General features: G+C 40.0%; 1 protein-coding gene and 1 non-coding gene across 2 annotated transcripts in view; one reads left to right on the top strand and one right to left on the bottom strand.

Annotated features, from left to right (window-relative positions):
• The window catches only part of SEC11C (SEC11 homolog C, signal peptidase complex subunit), a 61,710-nt gene that overhangs the window by 5,453 nt on the left and 28,477 nt on the right, over positions 1–27,780 (top strand). The window lies entirely within an intron of this gene.
• LOC119511915 lies at positions 27,572–27,678 on the bottom strand. The gene has a single exon (XR_005212262.1). It is a non-coding gene; the product is annotated as a U6 spliceosomal RNA (small nuclear RNA).

Raw genomic sequence — 27,780 nt, 5'->3', positions numbered from 1 at the left:
ACCACAATTTGTTTATCCATTCATCAGTTGACAGACACTTGGGTTTCTTCCATCTTCTGAAACTGAATAATGCCACTATGAACATCGGTGTGCAAATGTCTGTTCGCATCCCTCCTTTCAATTCTTCTGAGTATATACCTAGTAACAGGATTGCTGGATCATATGGCAGTTCTATACTTGTTTCCTGGGGAATTGCCAAACTGTCTTCCATAACAGCTATACCGTCTTATATTCCTACCAACATCAAATTAGCGTTCCTATTTCTCCACATCCTCTCCAACAATTGTAGTTTCCTGTTTAACAGTGGCCATTCTAGTAGATGTGAAATGATCATCTCATTGTGGCTTTGGTTTGCATTTCCCTAATACCTAGTGAAGTTGAGCATCTTTTCATGTGCTTTGTAGCCATTTATATTTCCTCTTTGGAAAAGTGTCTATTTGTGTCTTTTGCCCATTTTTTAATTGGGTTGTTTGTCTTTTTATCATTAAGTTGTAGGATTTCTTTATATATTATGGATCCTTTTCAGATATGTGGTTTCCACATATTTTGTCCAATTGAGTAGGATGCCTTTGCACCTTGACAAAATCCTTTGAAGCACAAAAAGTCTTCACTTTTGAAGAGTTCCCATTTATCTATTTTTTTTTTCTTTTGTTTATACTTTGGGTGTATGGTCTAAGAAAACACTGCCTCCCACAAGATCTTGAAGATGCTTCCTGACATTTTCTTCTAGTTTTATGGTCCTGGCTCTTTTATTTACATCTTTTTATATAAGGTGTGGGTAAGGGTCCTCTTTCATTCTTTTCCATATGGATATCCAGTTCTCCCAGCAACATTTGTTGAAGAGACTGTTCTTTCCCAGTTGAGTGGACTTGGTGGCCTTGTCAGAAATCTTTGACCATAGATGTGAGGGTCTACTTCTGAGCTCTCAATTCTATTCCATTGATCAGTATGTCTGTGTTTATGTCAGTGCCATGCTGTTTTGACCAGTGTAGCTTTGTAATATGCATTAAAATGAAATGTGAGTCCTCTAACTTTGGTCTTTTTTTTTTTCAAGATATTTTTGGCTATTCAAGGCCTCTTACCCTCCAAATAAATTTGATAATTGGCTTTTTTCTTTTATTGTGAACTTTAACATATATATGTAAATAACTTTTTTTAAAACTTTATCAAAAAATTAAAAAATTTCAAACAAGACAAAATAAAGGAATAACAAAAACAAATAATCTAAAATAACTACATTTCTTCCAACATGTTCCTACCATACCTCAAGTAAATTAACAAACCATAACAAAACAAAGGAATAAGAAAAACAAATAACCTAAAATAACTACATTTCTTCCAACATGTTCCTACCATATCCAAGAAAATTTACAAACCATAATCATTCCTGAGCATTCCCTTAACATTAAGATTATCCTTAATAGTTTATCTGTTCTTATTAGATTATCACTCCATCTTCACTAGTTGCTGTCTATAGGTTCCCTACATTCTACAGTATAAAACATTTATTGTACATTTTTCACTGAGTTCACATTAGTGGTAACAGACAATATCTCTCTTTTTGTATCTGGCTTATTTCTCTCAGCATTATGTCTTAACGGTTCATCCATGTTATCATATGTTTCACGACCTAGTTCATTCTTACTGCCACGTAGTATTCTGTCGTGTATATACTACATTTTGTTTATTCTCTCATCTTTTGAAGGACATTGGGATTGTTTGCATCTCTTGGCAATTGTGAACAATGCTGCTGTGAACATCGATGTGCAAATATCTGTTTGTTTCACTGCTTTCAGATCTTCTGGGTATATACCGAGAAGTGAAATTGTTGGATTGAAGGGTAACTCGATATTTAGTTTGCTAAGGAACCGCCAGACTGTTCTCCAGATGGCTGTACCATTATACAATCCCACCAGCAATGAAAAAGAGTCCCAATTTCTCCACATCCTCTCCAGCATTTGTAATTTCCTGTTTGTTTGTTGGCAGCCATTCTAATTGGTGTGAGATGATATCTCATTATAGTCTTAATTTGCATCTCCCTAATAGCCAGTGAAAATGAACATTTTTTCATGTGTTTTTTTAGCCATTTGTATTTCCTCTTCAGAGAAATGTCTCTTCATATCTTTTGTCCATTTTATAATTGGGTTGTTTGTACTATTGTCATTGAGTTGTAGGATTTCTTTACACATACACGATATCAGTCTCTTATCAGATACGTGGTCCAAATATTTTTTCCCATTGAGTTGGCTGCCTCTTCACCTTTTTGACAAATTCCTTTGAGGTACAGGAGCTTTTGATTTTGAGGAGTTCCCATTTGTCTATTTTTTCTTTCGTTGCTTGTGCTTTGGGTGTAAGGTCTAAGAAGCAACCTCTTAATACAAGGTCTTGAAGATGTTTCCCTGCATTATCTTCTAGGATTTTTATGGTTCTGTCTCTTATATTGAAGTCTTTGTGTAGGGTGTGAGGTAGGGTCCTTTCATTTTTTTTTTGGATATGGATATCCAGTTCTCCCAGCCCCATTTGTTGAAGAGACTGGAAAGCCCCCAGATAGAGGGCTCAGCCCACCAAACTGGGAGTCCACAGCGTTTGTGGAAAAATCAGCAGTAGCCCAGGTGGGAAAGTCCAACATCTCCGCATTTTCTTCCACTTACACTCTCTGCCCATATCACTCTGGGATGTGTCAGGATTTCACCCCAGCCTGTACAAGCTAACCAAATCCCACTTCCCATTCACTGCTCCCTGCACCCATGGTGTTCAAACAAACTTGATCATACAAGTTAAATTATCTAATTGCTACAGAAAATATAGACCCTGCACCAGACAAATGTCTGCTCCCCTGATCTCACATGTAAGCCATAGCTCTAAAACGTCCCTCACCCCTGGGCCCAATTTGCCTAATTTGTGCTAGTCCCAACCAGATTCTCTTTCTTCATATCTCCAATTAAAGCCCGAATTCCCTCTCAGCTCTTACAACAGCTGCCATATGGGGCAATATTGACATTCATAGATGCCAAGTTCTAGCTCCAAGTCTCATGTGTCACACACACACCCAAAGTTCCAGAGACTGACCAGGCCACATACAAGGAGCTCAGCATCTCAGGATCCAGAGACAACCACCAAAACTCAGGAGTTGTGATTGCTGTAAGATCCTACAATCCAGGGACCATCACAACGAGCATTTCCCTGATAAGCCATGCTCTAAGATTCATTTCTCAGAGTTTACACACCACAGTCAGTCCACATTAGTGAGGCATTACTATGTCCTCTCGCCTCTGGCATGCTTTGCTTAAAATGCTGTACTCAAGATCAACCCACCCAGCTGCATGTCTCACAGCCTCATTTCTTCTTGTAACCACTCAACACTCCACTGTATGCACATCCTATAGTTCACCACTTCATTCACCAGTGAGTGCACTCCTAGGCCACCTCCGTCTATTGCAAATAGTGAATACTGCCTCCATATACACCGTTGCGCAAATGTTCATTCATGTCCCTGCTCTCCGATCCTCCAAGCATACACCCCATGCTGAGATCGCAGGACCTTGAAACCCCCACATACCTAGCTTCAGATAGACTACACCATTCCACCTCCCCACCAACAGTGAATACATACATCTCTCTCTCCAAGTTCTCTCCAGCACCTGTGTCCCTCTGCTTATTCTTTTTTTTCCCTGCAATTTTATAGGGATATATTCAAACACCATACAATCATCCACAGTGTAAAATCAGTTGTTTACAGTATCAGTATCATATGGTTGTGCATTCATCACCACAGTTAGCACTTACACATGTTCATTACTCAAAAAAAAAAAAAATTGAAACAAAAGAATAATAAAAAGAATAAAGAGAAAAGTAAAAACAAAATAAAATACAGCAGTAAGGTCAGTCAGCAACACCACTACCAAGAATCCTGTACCCCTCCCCTACACCCCTCCCTCCGAGATATTCAGCTTTGGTACATTGTCCCTGTCACATCCAGTGTGAGCATACTACAATTTCACCATCAACCACAGACTCAAGTTGCATTGGTTATATTCTTTCCCCCAGTACCCTCCTGTGCCAGTTTGAATGTATTATGTCCCCCAGAAAAAGCCATATTCTTTGATGCAATCTTGTGGGATAGACATATTAGTGGGGATTAAGTTGGAATGTTTGGATTAGGTTGTTTGCATGGAAATGCACCCCACCCAACTGTAGGTGATAACTCTGATGAGATAATTTCCATGGAGGCGTGGCCCCACCTACTCAGGGTGGGCCTTGATCAGTGGAGCCATATAAATGAGCTGACAAACAGAAGGAACTCAGTGCAGCTGAGAGTGACATTTTGAAGAGGAGCTACAGCTAAGAGGGACACTTTAAAGAACTAAGCCCAGGAGCTGAGAGAGGAACTGCAGATGAGAGACAGTTTGAAGACGGCCGTTGAAAGAAGACTCTTGTTCCAGAGAAGCTAAGAGAGGACAAATGCCCCAAGAGCAACTGAGATATTTTTGAGGAACTACAGCCTAGAGAGGAACATCCTGGGAGAAAGCCATTTTGAAGCCAGAACTTTGGAGCAGACACCAGCCATGTGCCTTTCCAGCCAATAGAGGTTTTCCAGACACCATTGGCCATCCTCCAGTGAAGGTACCTGACTGTTGATGCATTACCTTGGACACCTTATGGCCTTAAGGCTGCAACTGTGAAACCAAATAAACCCCCTTTTATAAAAGCCAATCCATTTCTGGTGTTTTGCATTCTGGCAGAATTAGCAAACTAGAACAACACCTCCCCTTTTCAACATTCTACAAGGTTACCATTCATCTCTTCTCCCCATGTAAAAACATTTTTACATTTGTGTATTTAGTCACCATCACTGACCACTCTAGGTTTCACCAAGCTATAGAGTCCCAGTCTCCATCTTCCATCCTTCCCTCTGGTATCACATATGCCCCCAGCTCTCCTCCCCAACAGACATCCCTGGTCAGTGTCCTACGATACCATGCTACCATCACATGGCACTGCACCCTCCATCTCTGGATCCGCACAGTCAGTCCTGTTGAATGTTCTGTAATCCCCCAGCATGGAGTGCCCAATTTCTAACAACTCGCTCATTTCCTGACAACCTGTGCTCTCAGTTCTAACTTCCAGAGTTTGTTCATCAATGTTAGTTTACATCAGTGAGATCACATAGTACCTGTCCTTTTATCTCTGGCCAACCTCGCTCAACACAATATCCTCAAGTTTCATCCACGTTATTGCATGTTCTATGACTTTGTTCTGTCTTACAGCTGTGTAATATTCCATTGTGTGTATATACCACAGTTTGTTTATCCACTTGTCTGTTGATGGACATTTGGGCTGTTTTCATCTCTCGGCAATCATGAATAATGCCACTATAAACATCGGTTTACAAATGTCTGTTCATGTCTTATATACTCTGCTTATATACCTAGTAATGGAATTGCTGAATCTTTTGGCAATTCTATACTTAGCTTCCTGAGGAACCACCATACTGCCTTCCAGAGTGGCTACCCCATTCTACATTCCCACCAACAGTGAATAAGTGTGCCTTTTTCTCTACATCGTCTCCAGCACTTTTAATTTTCTGTTTTTTGGATAATGGCTATTCTGGTAGGTGTGAGATGATTTCTCATTGTGGTTTTGATTTGCATTGCCCTGATAGCCAGTGAAATTGAACATCTTTTCGTATGTTTTTGAGCCATTTGTACTTCCTCTTCAGAAAAGTGTCTGTCCATGTCTTTTGTCCATTTTTTAATTGGGTTGTTTGTCTTTCTCTTGTTGAATTGTAGGATTTCTTTATATATTCTGGATATTAAACCCTTACCTGATATGTGGTTTCCGAATATTGTCTCCCATTGCATAGGCTGTCTTTACTTTTCTGACAAAGTCCTTTGATTTACAGAAGTGTTTAATTTTGAGAGGATCCCATTTATATATTTCTTCTTTGATTGCTTGTGCTTTGGGTGTAAGGTCTAGGAAGCCACCTCCTATCACCACACCCTTAAGATATATTTCCCTACATTTTCTTCTTCTTCCTCTTCTTTTCTTTTTAGTCCCCTGCGCACCAAAAAAGAGAACAACAACAAAAAATAAACTGCATAAACAATCAGCTTTTCTCAGGTTTCCAATGCTGTTTATTTATTTATTTATTTATTTTGAAATAAATTCAAATTTACAGGAAAAGTTGCAAAAACAATACAAACACCATACACAGAACTCCATCATACCCTGATCCACCAACTTTAACATCCTGTCACACCACCATTTCTTTCTTTCCCTCCCTCCGTATCATCCATCATCTATTGCTCTGTCTTCTGAACATATGAGAGCAAGCTGCACACATCCTTGAACAAACAATATAATTCACATATACAATTCCCATGAATCAGAACATTCTTTTATGCAATCCCATTAAGCACAGCTAAGAAGTTAAAAAAATTCAACATTGATACAAAGCTTACATTCTATATTTCCTTTCTTTTCTTTCTTTTGTCCCAGCTGTGTCCCTTTGAGCCTCCTCTCCTCCATCCTCAGATCCCATCCAGGATCATCCTTGGCATTTAATTGTCATTATCTATTTATACTGTCTTTTTTTTTTTTTTTTCAATTGTGGAAACATATATACAGCCTAAATCTTCCCATTCCAACCCCTTCCTAGCATTCCGTTAGTGGGATTAATCACATTTAGAAGGTTGCAATGCTATCACCTTCCCACCATCCATTACTAGAAATTTCCCTTCACCCCAAACAGAAACCCTACACTCATTTCTTAACTCCCCATTGCCCCTTCCCCCACTTCTTGTAACCCATACTCTCTACTTTTCATCTCTGTGGTCATATTCTCTGATACTTTCTTTGTGTTTACCGTGGGGCTTAAATTTAACCTCTTAAATTTATAACAATCTTGTTTTTCTTTGATACCAACTTAACTTCAATAGGACACGTAAACTGTGTTCCTATACTCCTCCATTCCCCCACCTTTATGTAGTTCTTGTCAAAAATTACATATTTTACATTGAGTCCAAAACCACTGATTTATCATTACATTTTATGTATTTTAGATCCTGTAGGAAGTAAATAGTGGAATTACAAGTCAAAAATACAGTAGTATCGGTATTTATATTTGCCATGTGATCTTTACTGGAAATCTTTATTTCTTCATGTGGTTTCAGTCAATTGTTTAGTGTCCCTTCCTTTCAGCCTGCATTCCTTTAGCATTTCTTATAGGACTGATCTACTGGTGATGAAGTCCCTCAGCTTTTGATTATCCAGGAATGTTTTCATCTCCCCCTCATTTTTACCCTCCAGGTGTTTGTGAATTTTCTAAGTCTCTGATGGTTATTGACTTCTATTTGTATTCCACTGTGGTCAGAGAATGTGCTTTGAATAAATTCAATTTTTAGAAAAAATTTATCGAGGCTTGTTTTATGTCCCAGCATATGGTCTATTCTGGAGAAAGATCCGTGATCACTAGAGAAGAATGTGTCCTGGTGATTTGGGATGTAATGTTCTATATATGCCTGTTAAATTTCTCTATATCTCTCTTGCCTTTCTTTGTTTCTCTGTTGGTAGGGCTCCCTTTAGTATCTGAAGTAGGGCAGGTCTTTTGTTGACAAACTCTCTCAGCATTTGTTTGTCTGTGAAAAAATTAAGCTCTCCCTCAAATTTGAAGGAGAGTTTTGCTGGATAAAGTATTCTTGGTTGGAAATTTTTCTCTCTCAGAATTTCAAATATGTCATGCCACTGCCTTCTCGCCTCCATGGTGGCTGCTGAGTAGTCACTACTTAGTCTTATGTTGTTTCCTTTGTATGTGGTGCATTACTTTTCTCTTGCTGCTTGCAGAACTTGCCCCTTCTTTTCAGTATTTGACAGTCTGATCAGAATATGTCTTGGAGTGGGTTTATTTGGATTATGCTATTTGGAGTTCGCTGGGCATTTATGCTTTGCATGTTTATATTGTGTAGAAGGTTTGGGAAGTTTTCCCCAACAATTTCTTTGAATACTCTTTCTAGGCCTTTACCCTTCTCTTCCCCTTCTGGGACACCAATGAGTCTTAAATTTGGATGTTTTATTTTATCTATCATATCCCTGCGATCCATTTCGATTTTTTCAATTTTTTCCCCATTCTTTCTTCTTTCATTTTCTGTTCTGTGGTCCTCGAGGATGCTGAGTTGTTGTTCAGCTTCCTCTAATCTTGTATTATGAGAATCCAGAGTCTTTTTAATTTGGCCAACAGTTTCTTTTATTTCCATAAGATCTTCTATTTTTTTTATTTACTCTTGCAATGTCTTCTTTATGCTCTTCTAGGGTCTTCTTTATGTCCTTTATATCCTGTGCCATGCTCTCCTTCATATGCTTTATATCTTGTGCCATTCTCTCATTGTTTGACTTTAGTTCTTTGATTAATTGCACCAAATACTGTGTCTCCTCTGATGTTTTGATTTGGGTGTTTGGGTTTGGGTTCTCCATATCGTCTGGTTTTATCGTATACTTTAAGATTGTCTGTTGTTTTTGGCCTCTTGGCATTTGCTTTACTTGATAGGGTTCTTTCCGGATATAAAAAATACCAATCTCTAATTTGTCAGATCTGCAGCTTGGTGGTGTACACTTTCTCTAACTAATCAGCAGATGGTGTCCGCGAGTCACCTATTCCCCTCAAGTCAGTTCTCCGCAACTTTGTCTTTGTGGTGTGTGGGGATCTGATTCTTGTGGGGTTCAATTGGTGCACTAAGTTTGGGTGTGTTGTTGGTGCTGTCCGTCCTGAATGTGGGGTGTGTGTCTGGGTGGTTAGGGAAGCAGGGCAGCTTTAATAATCAAACCTCCCAGGTGTTCCCGAAGATTTAAGGCTGTTGCAAGAGTCTAAGCCTTCATTTCAGTCTTGCCACAGATTGTGTCTGCTGCTGACCCACAAGTCCTTGGTATTGGCGTAGGGACCCTGGGATTTCCGAGCAGGTCCCCCTTCTCAGCTGTGCTCTTTCAGGACCTCTGCTGAGGGAAGGTTGTGCCACGTCACAAGTGCACGCCGGCCCTCCAGGGAAGCCCTGGGCTGCTGGGCCATGCAGGATCAATCCCAGTCTGCTGTAAAGATGGTTGAATGGGGCGTGTTAATTTCCCCCTTTTCGCACAGCTCCGCCTTCCCAGCCCTGGGACAATTAGTTGTGGGTGCACTAAAGGCCACTGTCATGGCCGATATTGTGGCATTTCCGCAGTGCTGCGGGAAACACTCCCTGTCACACTGGGTTTCTTGGCGCGGCTCTGGGCTGTGGGTCAGGCCCCGGGTAGGAGCGTCCCCCGCCTGCCGGGAAGATAGCTGCAAGGGGCGCAGTTTCTTTCTCCTTTTGGCTCCCCTCTGCCCCCGAAACAGGCAGCAGTGGGCTGTCCTCCATGCCAGACACCGAGACGTTGGCACAGTCCGCTCCTGCTGTGCTTCACTGCGTGGTTCTCACTGTCGTAACCACAGCCGCTCCTGGGTTTTTTTTGTTTTATTTATTTATTTATTTATTTATTTATTTATTTATTTATTTATTTATTTTTAAAGGAACCAGTCATCTCGAAACGCCAACCCACGGTTTCCCCACACTGCAGCACGGCCACTGGACTTTCAGCCAGCTCACTCACTCGTTTCAGAATGCAGGCTCCTGATTTTACCAAATGCACGGTCCCTGTAGATTTAGCAGACCTTGTCCGGCTGGTGCATTGCTGGAACTGGTGTTCTGGGTCACTTTTATCTAGTATTTTTCACGGAGGTGTTTTTTTTGCCCTGTCTCATCTGGCCGCCATCTTAGGTTCTCCCTCCCTACATATTCTTCTAAAAGTCTTACGATCTTAGTGCTGATGTTTAGATCCTTAATCCATTTTGAGTTAATTTTTGAATAAGGTGTCAGAGAGGAGTCCTCTTTCATTCTTTTGGATATGGATATCCAGTTCTCCCAACAACATTTATTGAAGAGGCTGCTCTGTCCTAGTTGTTTTGGCTTGACTGCCTTATCAAAGATCAAATGTCCATAGATGAGAGGGTCTATTTCTGAACACTCAATTTGATTCCATTGATCAATATATGTATCTTTATGCCAGTACCATGCTGTTTTGACCACTGTTGCTCTGTAGTATGCTTCGAAGTCAGGTGGTGAGAGACCTTCCTCTTCCTTCCTCTTTCTCAAGATATTTTTGGCTATTCAGGGCACCTTGCCCTTCTAAATTTGGTTATTGGTTTTCCTGTTTCTGCAAAGTAAGTTGATGGGATTTTAGTTGGTATTACATTGAATCTATAAATCAGTTTAGGTAGAATTGACATCTTAACTATGTTTAGTCTTCCAATCCATGAACATGGTATGTTCTTCCATTTTTTTAGGTCCTGTTCGATTTCTTTTAGCAGTTTCTTATAGTTTTCTCTGTATAGGTCTTTTGTGGCCTTGGTTAAGCTTATTCCTAAATACTTGATTCTTTTGGTTGCTGTTGTAAATGGAATTTTTTTCTTGATTTCCTCCCCCTATTGCTCATTAGTTGTGTACAGGAAAACTACTGATTTTTGCATGTTGATCTTGTAGCTTGCCACTTTGCTATATTCGTTGATTAGCTCTAGTAGCTTTTTTGTGTATTTTTCTGGATTTTCTACCTAGAGGATCATGTCATCTGCAAACAATGAAAATTTTACTTCTCCAATTTGGATGCTTTTTATTTCTTTTTCTTGCCTAATTGCTCTAGCTAGAACTTCCAGCACAATGTTGAATAACAATGGTGACATTGGCCATCCCTGTCTTGTTCCTAATCTTAGAGGGAAAGCTTTCAATCTTGCCCCATTGAGTATGCTGTTCACTGTGGGTTTTTCATATTTTGCCTTTATCATATTGAGAAAGTTTTCTTCTAGTCGTATCCTTTGAAGTGTTTTCATCAAGAAAGATGTTGAATTTTGTCAAATGCCTTTCCTGCATTGATTGAGATGATCATGTGCTTCTTCCGTTTTGATTTTATTGATGTGGTGTATAATATTAATTGATTTTCTTATGTTGAACCAGCCTTGCATACCTGGAATAAATCCCACTTGATCATGGTGTATAATTCTTTGAATGTGCTACTGGGTTTGATTTGCGAGTATTTTGTTGAGGATTTTTCCATCTATATTCATTAAAGAAATTGGTCTATAATTTTCTTATTTTGTGGTATCTTTGTCTGACTTTGGTATTAGGGGGATGTTGGCTTCACAGAATGAGTTAGTTAGCTTTCCCTCTTCAGGTTTTTTGTAGAGTTTGAGCAGGATTGGTACAAAGTCTTTCTTGAATGTTTGGTAGAATTCATATGTGCAGCCATCTGGGCTTTTCTTCTTTGGGAGCTTTTTTTTTTTAATCATCATTTTATTGAGATATATTCACATACCACGCAGTCATACAAAGCAAATCGTACTTTCGATTGTTTACAGTACCATTACATAGTTGTACATTCATCACCTAAATCAATCCCTGACACCTTCATTAGCACACACACAAAAATAACAAGAATAATAATTAGAGTGAAAAAGAGCAATTGAAGTAAAAAAGAACACTGGGTTCCTTTGTCTGTTTGTTTCCTTCCCCTACTTTTCTACACATCCATCCATAAACTAAACAAAGTGGAGTTTGGTCCTTATGGCTTTCCCAATCCCATTGTCACCCCTCATAAGCTACATTTTTATACAACTGTCTTCGAGATTCATGGGTTCTGGGTTGTAGTTTGATAGTTCCAGGTATCCACCACCAGCTACCCCAATTCTTTAGAACCTAAAAAGGGTTGTCTAAAGTGTGCGTAAGAGTGCCCACCAGAGTGATCTCTCGGCTCGTTTTGGAATCTCTCTGCCACTGAAGCTTATTTCATTTCCTTTCACATCCCCCTTTTGGTCAAGAAGATGTTCTCCGTCCCACGATGCCGGGTCTACATTCCTCCCCGGGAGTCATATTCCACGTTGCCAGGGAGATTCACTCCCCTGGGTGTCTGATCCCACGTAGGGGGGAGGGCAGTGATTTCACCTTTCAAGTTGGCTTAGCCAGAGAGAGAGAGGGCCACATCTGAGCAACAAAGAGGCATTCAGGAGGAGACTCTTAGGCACAAATATAGGGAGGCCTAGCCTCTCCTTTGCAGCAACCGTCTTCCCAAGGGTAAAACATATGGTAGAGGGCTCAACCCATCAAACCACCAGTCCCCTATGTCTGTGGTGATGTTAGCAACCATGGAGGTGGGGTAGGCGAATACCCCTGCATTCTCCACAGGCTCCTCAAGGGGGCACTACATCTTTTTTTTTTTTTCCTTGTTTTTCTTTTTATTTTTTTTTAACTTTCCCTTCCTTTTTAAATCAACTGTATGAAAAAAAAAAGTTAAAAAGAAAACAAACATACAATAAAAGAACATTTCAAAGAGACCATAACAAGGGGGTAAGAAAAAGACAACTAACCTAAGATAACTGCTTAACTTCCAACATGTTCCTACTTTACCCCAAGAAAGTTACATAATATAGCAACATTTCTGTGAACTTGTTCCTACTATATCCATCAGAAATTAACAGACCATAGTCATTTCTGGGCATCCCCAGAACGTTAAATAGCTTATCTGTTCTTCTTGGATTATTGTTCCCCCTTCCTTAATTGCTCTCTACTGCTAGTTCCCCTACATTCTACATTATAAACCATTTGTTTTACATTTTTCAAAGTTCACATTAGTGGTAGCATATAATATTTCTCTTTTTGTGCCTGGCTTATTTCGCTCAGCATTATGTCTTCAAGGTTCATCCATGTTGTCATATGTTTCACGAGATCATTCCTTCTTACTGCCGCGTAGTATTCCATCGTGTGTATATACCACATTTTATTTATCCACTCATCTGTTGAAGGACATTTGGGTTGTTTCCATCTCTTGGCAATTGTGAATAATGCTGCTATGAACATTGGCGTGCAGATATCTGTTCGTGTCACTGCTTTCCGATCTTCCGGGTATATACCGAGAAGTGCAATCGCTGGGTCGTATGGTAACTCTATATCTAGTTTTCTAAGGAACTGCCAGACTGACTTCCAGAGTGGCTGAACCATTATACAGTCCCACCAACAGTGAATAAGAGTTCCAATTTCTCCACATCCCCTCCAGCATTTGTAGTTTCCTGTTTGTTTAATGGCAGCCATTCTAACCGGTGTTAGATGGTATCTCATTGTGGTCTTAATTTGCATCTCTCTAATAGCTAGTGAAGCTGAACATTTTTTCATGTGTTTCTTGGCCATTTGTATTTCCTCTTCAGAGAACTGTCTTTTCATATCTTTTGCCCATTTTATCATTGGGCTGTCTGTACTATTGTCATTGAGTTGTAGGATTTCTTTGTATATGCAAGATATCAGTCTTTTGTCAGATACATGGTTTCCAAAAATTTTTTCCCATTGAGTTGGCTGCCTCTTTACCTTTTTGAGAAATTCCTTTGAGGTGCAGAAACTTCTAAGCTTGAGGAGTTCCCATTTATCTATTTTCTCTTTTGTTGCTTGTGCTTTGGGTGTAAAGTCTAGGAAGTGGCCTCCTAATACAAGGTCTTGAAGATGTTTTCCTACATTATCTTCTAGGAGTTTTATGGTACTTTCTTTTATATTGAGATCTTTGGTCCATTTTGAGTTAATTTTTGTGTAGGGGGTGAGGTAGGGGTCCTCTTTCATTCTTTTGGATATGGATATCCAACTCTCCCAGCCCCATTTGTTGAAAAGACCATTATGGCTCAGTTCAGTGACTTTGGGGGCCTTATCAAAGATCAATCGGCCATAGATCTGAGGGTCTATCTCTGAATTCTCAATTCGATTCCATTGATCTATATGTCTATCTTTGTGCCAGTACCATGCTGTTTTGGCAACTGTGGCTTTATAATAAGCTTCAAAGTCAGGGAGTGTAAGTCCTCCCACTTCGTTTTTCTTTTTTAGAGTGTCTTTAGCAATTCGAGGCATCTTCCCTCTCCAAATAAATTTGATAACTAGCTTTTCCAAGTCTGCAAAGTAGGTTGTTGGAATTTTGATTGGGATTGCATTGAATCTGTAGATGAGTTTGGGTAGAATTGACATCTTAATGACATTTAGCCTTCCTATCCATGAACATGGAATATTTTTCCATCTTTTAAGGTCCCCTTCTATTTCTTTTAGTAGAGTTCTGTAGTTTTCTTTGTATAGGTCTTTTACATCTTTGGTTAAGTTTATTCCTAGGTACTTGATTTTTTTAGTTGCTATTGAAAATGGTATCTTTTTCTTGAGTGTCTCTTCAGTTTGTTCATTTCTAGCATATAGATACATTACTGACTTATGTGCATTAATCTTGTATCCCGCTACTTTGCTAAATTTGTTTATTAGCTCTAGTAGGTGTATCGTTGATTTCTCAGGGTTTTCTAGATATAAGATCATATCATCTGCAAACAATGACAGTTTTACTTCTTCTTTTCCAATTTGGATGCCTTTTATTTCTTTGTCTTGCCGGATTGCCCTGGCTAGCACTTCCAGCACAATGTTGAATAACAGTGGTGACAGCGGGCATCCTTGTCTTGTTCCTGATCTTAGAGGGAAGGCTTTCAGTCTCTCACCATTGAGTACTATGGTGGCTGTGGGTTTTTCATATATGCTCTTTATCATGTTGAGGAAGTTTCCTTCAATTCCTGCCTTTTGAAGTGTTTTTATCAAAAAGGGATGTTGGATTTTCTCAAATGCTTTTTCAGCATCTATTGAGATGATCAATTGATTTTTCCCTTTCGAGTTTTTAATGTGTTGTAATACATTGATTGTTTTTCTTATGTTGAACCATCCTTGCATGCCTGGAATGAACCCCACTTGGTCCTGGTGTATGATTTTTTTAATGTGTCTTTGGATTCGATTTGCAAGTATTTTGTTGAGGATTTTTGCATCTATATTCATTAGGGAGATTGGCCGGTAGTTTTCCTTTTTTGTAGCATCATTGCCTGGTTTTGGTATTAGATTGATGTTAGCTTCATAAAATGAGTTAGGTAGTGTTCCATTTTCTTCAATGTTTTGAAAGAGTTTGAGTAAGATTGGTGTCAGTTCTTTCTGGAAAGTTTGGTAGAATTCCCCTGTGAAGCCATCTGGCCCTGGGCATTTATTTGTGGGAAGATTTTTGATGACTGATTGGATCTCTTTGCTTGTGATGGGTTGGTTGAGGTCTTCTATTTCTTCTCTGGTCAGTCTAGGTTGTTCATATGTTTCCAGGAAATTGTCCATTTCCTCTACATTCTCCAGTTTGTTGCCATACAGTTGTTCATAGTATCCTCTTATAATTTTTTTAATTTCTTCAGGATCTGCAGTTATGTCACCTTTTTCATTCATTATTTTGTTTATATGGGTCTTCTCTCTTTTTGATTTTGTCAGTCTAGCTAGGGGCTTGTCAATCTTGTTGATCTTCTCAAAGAACCAACTTTTGGTGATATTTATCCTCTCTATTGCTTTTTTTGTTCTCTATGTCATTTATTTCTGCTTTAATCCTTGTTATTTCTTTTCTTGTACTTGGTTTAGGATTGGTTTGCTGTTCATTTTCTAGCTTCTTCAGTTGATCCATTAGTTCTTTGATTTTAGCTCTTTCTTCCTTTTTAATATATGCGTTTAGTGCTATAAATTTCCCCCTTAGCACTGCTTTTGCTGCATCCCATAGGTTTTGGTATGTTGTGTTCTCATTTTCATTCGTCTCTATATATTTAGCAATTTCTCTTGCTATTTCTTCTTTAACCCACTGATTGTTTAGGAGTGTGTTGTTTAACCTCCAGGTATTTGTGAATTTTCTAAGTCTCTGATGGTTATTGACTTCTAATTGTATTCCATTGTGGTCAGAGAATGTGCTTTGAATAATTTCAATCTTTTTAAATTTATTGAGGCTTGTTTTATGTCCCAGCATATGATCTATTCTGGAGAAAGTTCCATGAGCACTAGAAAAGTATGTGTATCCTGGTGATTTGGGATGTAATGTCCTGTAGATGTCTGTTAAATCTAATTCATTTATCAGATTGTTTAGGTTTTCAATTTCCTTATTGGTCTTCTGTCTGGTTGATCTATCTATAGGAGAGAGTGATGTGTTGAAGTCTCCCACAATTATTGTGGAAACATCAATTGCTTCCTTTAGTTTTGCCAGTGTTTCTCTCATGTATTTTGTGGCACCTTGATTGGGTGCATAGACATTTACGATTGTTATTTCTTCTTGCTGAATTGCCCCTTTTATTAGTATGTAGTGGCCTTCTTTGTCTCTCAAAACATCCCTGCATTTGAAGTCTGTTTTATCTGAGATTAATATTGCTACACCTGTTTTCTTTTGGCTGTAGCTTGCATGAAATATTTTTTTCCAGCCTTTCACTTTCAGTTTCTTTGTGTCCCTGTGTCTAAGATGAGTCTCTTGTATGCAACATATTGATGGTTCATTTTTTTTGATCCATTCTGCGAATCTATATCTTTTAATTGGGGAGTTTAATCCATTTACATTCAATGTTAAAACCGTTAAGGCATTTCTTGAATCGGCCATCTTATCCTTTGGTTTATGTTTGCCATATTTTTCCCCTCTCTCTATTAATATCCTTTATTGTACCCATACTGAATCTCTTTAGTACTGAACCTTTCTCCAAGTCTCTCTGTCCTCTCTTTCTTTCTCTGTCTGTAGGGCTCCCTTTAGTATCTCCAGTAGGGCAGGTCTCTTGTTAGCAAATTCTCTCAGCATTTGTTTGTCTGTGAAAAATTTAAGCTCTCCCTCAAATTTGAAGGAGAGCTTTGCTGGATAAAGTATTCTTGGCTGGAAATTCCTCTCACTCAGAATTTTAAATATATCGTGCCACTGCCTTCTCGCCTCCATGGTGGCTGCTGAGGAGTCACTACTTAGTCTTATGCTGTTTCCTTTGTATGTGGTGAATTGCTTTTCTCTTGCTGCTTTCAGAACTTGCTCCTTCTCTTCTGTGTTTGACAGTGTGATCAGTATATGTCTCGGAGTGGGTTTATTTGGATTTATTCTATTTGGAGTTCGCTGAGCATTTATGATTTGTGTATTTATGTTGTTTAGAAGATTGGGAAGTTTTCCCCAACAATTTCTTTGAATACTCTTCCTAGACCTTTACCCTTTTCTTCCCCTTCTGGGACACCAATGAGTCTTATATTTGGACGTTTCATATTATCTATCATATCCCTGAGGTCCATTTCGATTTTTTCAATTTTTTCCCCATTCTTTCTTTTATGCTTTCATTTTCCATTCTGTCATCTTCGAGGTCACTGATTCGTTGTTCAGCTTCCTCTAGTCTTGTACTATGAGTGTCCAGAATCTTTTTAATTTGGTCAACAGTTTCTTTAATTTCCATAAGATCATCCATTTTTTTATTTAGTTTTGCAATGTCTTCTTTATGCTCTTCTAGAGTCTTCTTGATTTCCTTCATATCCCGTACTATGGTCTCATTGTTCATCTTTAGTTCTTTAAGTAGCTGCTCTAGGTGCTGTGTCTCTTCTGGTCTTTTGATTTGGGTGCTTGGGCTTGGGTTATCCATATCGTCTGGTTTTTTCATATGCTTTATAATTTTCTGTTGTTTTTGGCCTCGTGGCATTTGGTGAACTTCATAGGGTTCTTTTAGGGTTTGTAGACCTGTTGAAGTCCTTATCTCTAATTTATCAGATCTACAGCTTCGTGGAGTACACTTTCTCTAACTAACCAGCAGGTGGCGTCCACGAGCCACCTGTTCTCCACAAGCCAGTTCTCCCCTGCTTAGCCTTTTTGGTGAGTGGGGGAGTGAGTCTTGTGGGGCCCAATTGGTGTACCAAGCTTGCGTGTGTAGTTGGTGTTGCCTGCCCTGTATGTGGGGCGTGTTTCTGGGCAGTCGGGGAGGGGGGGTGGCCCTAACAATCAAATTTCCCTGATGATCCTAGAGTTTTAAAGCTGGTGCAATAGTCTAATCCTTCAGTTCAGTCCTGCCACAGTTTGTCTCTGCCACTGACCCACAAGTCTTTGGTATTGGCGTATGGCTCCTGAGACTTGCAAGTGGGCCCCTCTTCCAGGCTGTGCACCCCGGGTCCTCTGTTGAGGGATGACTGTGCTATGTCACAGGTGAGTGCCGTCCCCCCAGGGCAGTTCTGGGCTGCTGGGCTGTGTAGGGAGGCTCCCAGTCTGCTCAAATGATGGCTGAATGGGGCTTTGTTCATTCACACTGCTCCACCTTCCCAGCTCTGGGACAATCAGCTGAGGTTGCAGGGAAGGCTAATGTCCATGCCCAGTTTTGTGGTGTGTGCCTGTTATTTGAAGCACTTCCGTCACACTGGGTTGTCTGGGGCAGCTCTGGGCTATGGGGCTGGCGATGGGCAGGAGTGTTTCCTGTCCACCAGGATGGTGGCTGTGAGCAGACACCCCCCTTTTCTTGGGAAGTTGTGGTGTTTAGTGAATTTTCTCAGCCACTGGATTATTGCCTTTTGTCTCAGAGCTCTCTTAGTTCTGCTCTTGACTTGACGTGCCCAAATTGCAATTCTTTGAAGCTTTCTGTATTGGGCTTCTTAGAGTAATTGTTTTAGAAAAAGAAAAAAGGATTAAAAAAAAAAAAAAAAGTTCCTTCCTCAGAGATCTAATGGGTTATTGAAATGCTAATAGACAAAGCAACCAGGGCCATTAAGTAAAGGTCCACAGGGCAGAGAGATCAGCTTTTCTTCGGGATTTGCATATGCGCCTCAAGGCCTGAGCTCCGCCCTTCCCCTTTCTGTGTTCACCAGAACTCCAAAAATCCTCTGCTTTTATTTTGGAGTTTTTCGCGTTATTTTTTTTTTTTCTATGCCTGTCTCCTCTCTGCTGGGCTGGCAGCTCTCAGATTCTCTGGTGTCTGGTCTCAGTCTATCTATGGTTGGAGTATGAATCAGTAGAATGAGTTTCCGAGAAGGGCTACCACTGCAGTTCTCCCTTCTCCTTCCCGGAGCTGGCAGCCCCTCCTCCCACGGGACTGAGCCTGGCAGGGAGGGGCGCGGGTCCCCTGGCCGCAAAAACTTACAGATTTCGCTGATCTCAGCAGTTCGACATTTTCATGAGTGTTGTATGAAGTATGCCCAAAGTCAGATTCCTCTGTGGTGTCCAGTCCACGCAGTTCCTGGCTTTTTACCTACTTTCCTGGAGGAGTAACTAAAACTTACAGCTCACCAGTCTGCCATCTTGCCCCGCCTCCTCCTTTGGGAGCTTTTTGATAACTGATTCAGTCTCTTTACTTGTGATTGTTTTGTTGAGGTTGTCTAATTTATTAGCGTGTAGTTGCTCATAGTATCCTCTCATTATCTCCTTTATTTCTGTGGAGTCAGTAGTTATGTCCCACTTTCCATTTCTGATTGTGTTTATTTGCATCCTCCCCTCCCCCCCCGCCTCTGTTTTTTGGTAGCCTAGCTAAGGGTCCATCGATTTCATTGCTTTTCTCAAATAACCAGCTTCTGGGTTTGCTGATTCTCTTTATTGTTTTCCTTTTCTCAATTTCATTAATTTTTTGTTCTAACCTTTATTATTTATTTGCTTCTGTTTGCTTTGAGGTTATTTTGCTGTTCTTTCTCTAGTTCCTCTAGGTGAGCAGTTAATTCCTGAATTTTTTCTTCTCTTTCAATATAGGTATTTAGGGCAATAAATTTTCCTCTCAGCACTGCCTTTGCTGCATCCCATAAGTTTTGATATGTTGTGGTTTCATTTTCATTTGCCTCAAGATATTTAGTGATTTATCTTGTAATTTCTTCCTTTACCCACTGGTTGTCTAAGAGCATGTTATTTAGCCTCCATATATTTGTGAATTTTCTGACCTTCTGCCTGTTACTGATTTCCAGCTTCATTCCATTATGGTCTAAGAAGGTGTTTTGTATAATATCAGTCCTTTTAAATTTGTTGAGACTTGCTTTATGACCCAACATGTGGTCTATCCTAGAGAATGATCCATGAGCACTTGAGAAAAATGTGTATCCAGCTGTTGTGGGCTGTAGTGTTCTATATATGTCAAGTCTAGATCATTTATCGTACAATTCAACATCTCTGTTTCCTTATTGATCCTCTGTCTAGATGTTCTGTCCATTGGTAAGAGCAGTGTATTGAAGTCTTGAACTATAATTGTAGAAGTATCTGCTTTTCCCTTCAGTGTTGACGGTGTTTGCCGCATGTATTTTGGGGCAGTCTGACTTGGTGCATAGATATTTATGATTGTTATGTTTTCTTGATGAATTGTCCCTTTTATTAATATATAATGTCCTTCTTTGTCTCTCTTGATTGTTTTACATTTGCAGTCTAATTTGTCTGATATTAATAGAGCTACTCCTGCTTTTTTCTGGTTGTTTGTGTGATGTATCTTTTTCCAGCCTTTCACTTTCAGCCTATTTTTGTCCTTGTGTCTGAAGTGAGTTTCTTGTAGACAGCATATAGATGGGTCTTGCTTTTTAATCCATTCTGCCAGTCTGTCTTTTTATTGGGGGAATTTAAACCATTGACATTTAGTGTTATTACGGAAGGGCAGTATTTTTTTTCTGCCATGTTGTCTTCTGGATTTTATATGTCATATTTTTCTCTTTTTCTCCTTTTACCCTTCCTGATAGTCTTAATTTCCACTCTCTTCCCCAAACCTCTCTCTCCTGTCTTTTTCTGTCAGCCTTTAGCACTCCCTTTATTATTTCTTGAAGTGCAGGTCTTTTATTCACAAACTCTCTCAGCGTCTGTTTGTCTGAAAATATTTTGATCTCTCCCTTATTTTTGAAAGACTGTTTTGCCGGGTATGGAATTCTTGGTTGGCAGTTTTTCTCCTTCAGTATCTTACATATACATACCACTACTGTGATGGTTAGGTTCATGTGTCACCTTGGCCAGGTGACCCAGCTGTCTGGTCAAGCAAACACTGGCCTAACAATTGCTGTGAGGACGTTTGAGGCTGGTTGATAAACCAGCAGGCTGGTTTATTAAATCATCAGTCAATTGACTGCAGCTGTGACTGATGACTCACCAAAGGGCGTGCCTTCCACAACGAGAGAAGGCAATTGGCTGGATTTAATCCAATTAATCAGTTGAAGACTTATAAGCAAGACAGATAGAGGACCTTCATTTCTTCTTCGGCTGCCCAGTGAAGCATTTCCTGAGAAGTTTGTCGAAGTTGCCGGTTCGTTTCCTGAGGAGTTCATCGGACATCTTCCTTGGAGTTGACAGTTCGTTGACGGCTCTACAGAATTTGAACTCATGCATACCCACAGTTGCATGAGTCACTTTTACAATTTGATAATCCGAGACATCTCTCATTGATTCTGTTTCCCTAGAGAACCCTAACTAATACAACTACCTTCTCACCTCCATGATTCCTGCAGCGAAATCTGTACATGGTCTTACCAAGCTTGCCTTGTATGTGATGGATCGCTTTTCCCTTGCTGCTTTCAGAATTCTCTCCTTGTCCTTGACATTGGACAGTCTGATCAGTAAGTATCTTGGAGTAGGTCTATTGGGATCTATTCTGTTTGGGGTACGCTGCACATCTTGAATCTGTAATTTTGTTTTTCATAAGAGTTGGGAAATTTTCAGTGATTATTTCTTCTATTCTTTCTGTCCCTTTTCCCTCTCCTTTTGGGAAACCCATAACACGTGTATTGGTGCGCTTCATGTTGTCGTTCAGTTCCCTAAGACCCTGTTCATATTTTTCATTCTTTTCCCTATCTGTTCCTTTGTGTAGGCTTTCAGTTTTGTCTTCTAGTTCACCTATCCTTTCATCTGCCTCTTCAAATCTGTTCTTGTAAGTTGCCATTGTGTTTTTCATCTCTTCTATTGAGCCTTTCATTCCCCTAAGTTCTGCCGTTTGCTTTTTCATACTTTCGAGTTCCTCCTTATGTTCGCCCAATGTCGTCTTCATATCTTTCATCTCTTTTGCCGTATCTTCCCTCAGCTCATTGAATTGATTTTTTACTTGATTTTTGAATTGATTTAGGAGATCTGTTTGGTTACTAATTAGTTTCAATTCCTGTATCGCAGTTAGAATGTTAGTGTGTTCCTATGGCTGATCCATATTTTCGTGTTTCCTGGTGTGGCTTATTATCTTAAGCTGTCTAGGCATCTGATTTTCTTGATTAGTTTATTCTGGAACTTGTTTTCACTCTTTTACATAGGGTTTTCTTGTTGGCTGGCTTTGTTCTCTGTTCTTTGGCATTCAGTTCAACTTATTCTAGACCTCTACTGTAACTTCTGTTTAGTTTATCAGAGGTTTTCACCTCTTGATTTTTTGGTTCTTGCTCTACCTCTGTGTAACCTTTTTGTGAGAGAGTCTCCTCAGATACGATCAACCCCAATCAGATTTTCCCAGTCTAGACAGGCCCAAGTCTCAAGAGGATGGTATGGAGTTTCCCTGAGAATAAGAGTCTGCAGGTTGTCAGACCCTCCTGTGAAGCTTCTGGACTCTGTGCTTTTGCTGTCCTGTTCAGTGAGTGGTGCTTCTCAACCTGAAGCTCCCCACCAGTGTAAAGAGGTGTCACAGTTGCCTTTAATGCTCTGCAGACCTTGTCACTGTTAGGGGCATGGCTGAGTCAAGCTGGTTTCTGTTTTCCAGCTCCTGGGCATTGAGTTTTCTGAGGAAGAGCTGGCCACCTGAACTGGGCCCTGTCCTCCCCTTTTCTTGGGGAAGTTACTCCCTTTAGAGAATTGTCTCAGCCACTAGACTCATTGCTTTGTCTTTCAGAGCTGTCTTAGCTCCACTCTTGCCTGGGTGCAGTGGCCAATTCCAAATCTTTGAGGCTTTCTGTAATAGGCTACTTAGAATAATTATTTCAGAAAAAAAGAAAAAAGGAAAGTCCTTTCCCCAGCCCCCAAGTTTTGTCAGTCAAGTGTAGACTATTTAAATATAAGACCTTTAGGCTATTATCTCTTCCTAGTGAATAGTATTCTGAGACAACTTTAATTCCACCCATGCAGGGGGGCTAGGTTGGCACAGGAGCTCTGATGGACCACTGAAATGCAAAAAGATAAGGAGTCAGAGAGCAGAAGAAACAAGAAAAACTGGATTTTCAGAGAAGGGCCCCAGCTTCTCGGATTTGCATGGATTTGCATATGTGTCCCTTTCTGTTGGAACCCAGCCCTTTTTATTCTGAATGCCTCCAACTCCAAAAGTCTCAGTTCTTTGATTATTGGTTTGCTGTTTTTGCTAACCCTGTCTCCTCTCTGTGGGACTGATTGCTCCCAGATTCTCTAGTATGTGGTCTCAGTTTATCTGTGGTTGGAACTTCTGTTCAGCAGCCTGAGTTTGTTAATCAATTCTGCACCTGGGGCCCGGTTGAGCCTCCCTCCTGGTTCCCAGCACAGACTGCTTCCTTCTCCCTTAGGAAGCCAGCCACGAGACAGTCTGCTGTGCCTAATACCATGTTCTTTTGACTACTGTGGCTTTATAGTAAGCTTCAGAGTCAGAAAGTGTAAGGCTTCCCACTCATTTTTCATTTTTAGAAGGTTTTTAGCAATTCAAGTCATCTTTCCCTTCCAAATAAAGTTGATAACTAGCTTTTCTAAATCTGCAAAGTAGGTTGTTGGAATTTTGATTGGAATTGCATTGAATCTGTAGATGACTTTGGGTAGAATTGACATCTTAATGACATTTAGTGTTCCTATCCATGAACTTGGAATATTTTTCCATCTTTTTAGGTTCCCTTCTATTTCTTTTACCAAAGTTATGTAATATTCTATGTATAGGTCTTTAATATCCTTGGTTAAGTTTATTCCTAGGTTCTTGATTTTACTTGCTATTGACAATGGAGTGTTTTTCTTGGTGTCTCTTCAGTTAGGTCATTTGTGGTGTATAGGAACATTACTGACTTACGTGCCTTAATCTTGTATCCCGCTTAGCTCAAGTAGCTGTGTTGTCAATTTCTTAGGGTTTTCCAGATAGAAGATCATATCATCTGCAGATAATGACAGTTTTACTTCTTCCTTTCCAATTTGGATATCTTTTATTTCTTTGTCTTGTCAGATTGCTCTGGCTAGCACTTCTTGCACAATGTTGAATAACAGTGGTCACAGCGGGCATCCTCGTCTCATTTCCAATCTTAGAGGGAAGGCTTTCAGTCTCCTGCCATTGAGTACTATGCTAGCGGTGGGTTTTTCGTATATGCTCTAAAGTAGTTTGTTGGCATACAGTTGTTCATAGTATCCTCTTACAGTTTTTAAAATTTCTTTGGGATCTGTCATAATGTCCCCTCTCTCATTTGTTATTTTGTTTATTTGGGTCATCTCTTATTTTGATTTTGTCAGTCTAGCTAAGGGCTTGTTAATCTTCCCAAAGAACCAATTTCTGGTTTTATTTATTCTCTCTATTGTTTTTGATGTTGTTCTCCATATGATTTATTTCTGCTTTAATCCTTGTTATTTTCTTCTCCTTGGTTTACGATTAGTTTGCTGTTCATTTCCTAGTTTCTTCAGCTGTTCTATTAGTTCTTTGATTTTACATCTTTTTTCCTTTTTAATATATGCATTTAGAGCTATAAATTTCCTCCTCAGTAAAACGGCCTTCACTGCATCCCATAAGTTTTGATATGTGGTGCGCTCGTTTTCGTTCATCTCTAGATATTTAGCAATTTCTCTTGCAATTTCTTCTTTAACCCACTGATTGTTTAGGAGTGTGCTCTTTAACCTCCAGATATTTGTGAATATTCCTGATCTTTGATGGCTGTTGACCTCTAGTTGTATTCTACTGTGATGAGAGAATGTGCTTTGAATAATTTCAATCTTTTTAAATATATCGAGGCTTGTTTTATGGCCCAGCATATGATCTGTGCTGAAGAAAGTTCCATGAGCACTAGAGAAGAATGTGTATCCTGGTGATTTGGGATGTAATGCTCTCTATATGTCTGTTAAGTCAAATTCATTTATCACATTGTTTAGGTTTTCAACTGTTTTATTGGTCTCTGTCTGGATGATCTATCTATAGGAGAGAGTGATGTATTGAAGTCACCCATAGTTATTATGAAAAAATCTATTGCTTCCTTCAGTTTTGCCAATGTTTGTCTCATGTACTTTGGGTCACCTTGATTGTGTGCATAGACATTTATGATTGTTATTTCTTTTTGTTGAATTGTCCCTTTTATTAGTATATAGTGTCCTTCTTTGTCCCTATGACACCCTTGCATTTCAAGTCTGTTTTATATGAGATTAATGTTGCGACACTTGCTTTCTTTTAACTATAGCTTTCATGGATATCTTTTTCCATCCTTTCACTTTCAGTTTCTTTGTGGCTCTGGGCCTAAGATGAGTCTCTTGTAAGCAACATATTGATGGTTAATATTTTTAAAAACATTCTACAGATCTGTATCTTTTAATTGGGGAGTTTAATCCATTCGCATTCACAGTAATAAGATGTGAAGGCAGTTCTTGAATCAGCCATTATATCCTTTGGTTTTTATTTGTCAGATGTATTTTTTCCTCTTTCTCTTTATTCCCTTACTAAAACTCTTTAGTTTTGTGCCCTTCTCCAGACCTCTCTCTCCTTCCTTTTTTTTTTCTCAGCTGGTAGGGCTTCCTTTAGTATTTCTTGTAGCGCAGGTATCTTGTTAAAAAATTCTGTCAGCATTTGTGAAAATTTTAAGCTCTCCCTCAAATTTGAAGGAGAGCTTTGCTGGATAAAGAAATCTTGGTTGGCAATTTTTCTCCTCCAGAATTTTAAATATGTAATACTGCTGCCTTCTCGCCCCATGGTGGCCACTGAGTAGTCACTACTACTTAGTCTTATGTTGTTTCCCTTGTAAGTGGTGAAACCCTTCTCTCTTGCTGCTTTTACAACTCTCTCCTTCTCTTCAGCATTTCACAATCTGATTAGAAATGTCTCGGAGTGGTTTTATTTGGATTTATTCTATTTGGAGTTCATTGGGCATCTATGATTTATGCATTTGTGTCATTTAGAATATTGGGAAGTTTTCCCAACGATGTCTTTGAATACTCTTCCTAGTCCTTTACCCTTCTCTTTCCCTTCAGGAACACCAATGATTCTTACATTTGTGTGCTTCATGTTGTCCATCATTCCCTGAGGTCCATTTCAAATTTTTTATATTTTCCAACATTTGTTCTTTTATGCTTTCACTTTCTGATGCATTATCTTCAAGTTCTCTTATTCTTTTCTCTGTGTCTTCAAATCTGGTGTTATGTTACTCAGGAATCTTTTTAATTTGATCAACAGTATCTTTTACTTCCATAAGATCCACTATTTTTTTATTTACTCTTGCAATTTCTTCTTTATGCTCTTCTAGGGTCTTCTCGATGTCCTTTATATCCTGAGCCATGATACTGGTGTTTGTGATTACTTCTTTGATTAATTGCTCCAAGTTCTATATCTCCTCTGGTTTTTTAATTTGGTTATTTGGGTTATCCATAACTTCTGGTTTCTTCATATGCTTTATAATTTTCTGGTGTCTTTGACCTCTTGGCATTTTCTTATCTTGATAGGGTTATTTTAGGATATGCAGGCTTATTTAAACAATTATCTATAATTTGATAGAGCAAGAGCTTGGTGGAGTGCACTTTCCTTGACCTACCAGCAGATGGTGCTCCCATGCCCCCTCTTACCCTCAAACCAGTTCTCCCCAACTTCGTCTGTGCAGCGAGTGGGGGCCCAAACCATGCTGAGGTCCAATCGGTGCACCAGTTTTCCGTGTACAGTGGGGACCGCCAGCCCTGTGGGTGGAGGGCATGCCCTGTGCTGTTTGGCAAGGAGGACGGCTCTAAGACCCATTACTTGCAGCCGTTTTTGGGGATGTGGTTGGAATGCCCTGGGGCTGCAGAATGCATTTAACCCTTCTACTCAAATTTCCCACAGTCCCTCTCTTCCATGGGCCCCCAGAGTCCCTGGAATGGGTGTAGGTCTCCTGGCCCTTCTCTGTGGCACCCCTGCCTCCAGGCTGTTCCCACCGTAGGCTTCTGCATAGGAGGAGTGTGTGCCGTCACAAACCAGCTGAATCCCAAATTCCCTTCAGGAAGCTCTTGGCCATGGAGCTTGAAAAGGGCATCTCCCAGCCCACTGCAAAGATGGCTGCACAGAGCGTGGAAACTACCCACTTCTGCAATCATCTGCCTGCTGCAGGGGCCCTTACCTGGCTCTGGGGCTCTTAGCTGAGGGTGTGCAAAGGGCTATCACCCACTACAGATAATGAGGCGGGTGCCCGGGATGTAGAAGGCGCTCCCCACCATGCTTGGCTGCAGCTCCCACTGCTGGCTCCTCTGGTCAGACACCAACCTGCCTCCGAACACAGTCTGTTTCTCCCCACCACTCAACCATGACTCTGGCTGCGTTTCTCCAGCAGCTCTCCGGACAGAACACTCACACAACTCCGAACACAGTCTCAGTTTCTCCAAGTACATAGTCACTATGGATGTAGAAGTCCCTGCCCAGCCAATGGAACCTTGGAACCGCTATTCTGGAGCACGTTCTGTCTTTTGTCTAGTGTTTTTCATGGAGGAGGATTTTGCTCTGTCTGTCCTAATCTGCTGTCTTCACCCTTGCTCAACAGTGATAACTTTGCATATATGATTTCACAACTAGAGAGCAAACTTCAAAGAATGTCATGGGTCACAGTTCCACAACTTCAGCCATTTCCTTTATTGTAAAGTATAATGTACATAAAAAAATATGGAATGCTTCATGAATTTGCGTGTCATACTTGCACAGGGGCCATGCTAATCTTCTCTGTATCATTTCAGTTTTAGTATATGTGCTTCCAAAGCAAGCACGATAATTGGCTTTTCCATTTCTGCAAGTAGGCTGTTGGAATTTTGATTGGGATTGCATTGAATCTGTAAAGCAAATTGGGCAGAATTGACATCTTATAAACA

Source organism: Choloepus didactylus, chromosome 16, assembly GCF_015220235.1.
Source record: "Choloepus didactylus isolate mChoDid1 chromosome 16, mChoDid1.pri, whole genome shotgun sequence".
NCBI lineage: Eukaryota > Metazoa > Chordata > Mammalia > Pilosa > Megalonychidae > Choloepus > Choloepus didactylus.
Note: the sequence above shows the minus strand (reverse complement) of the source record. Positions and strands in the feature narration are given on the sequence as shown.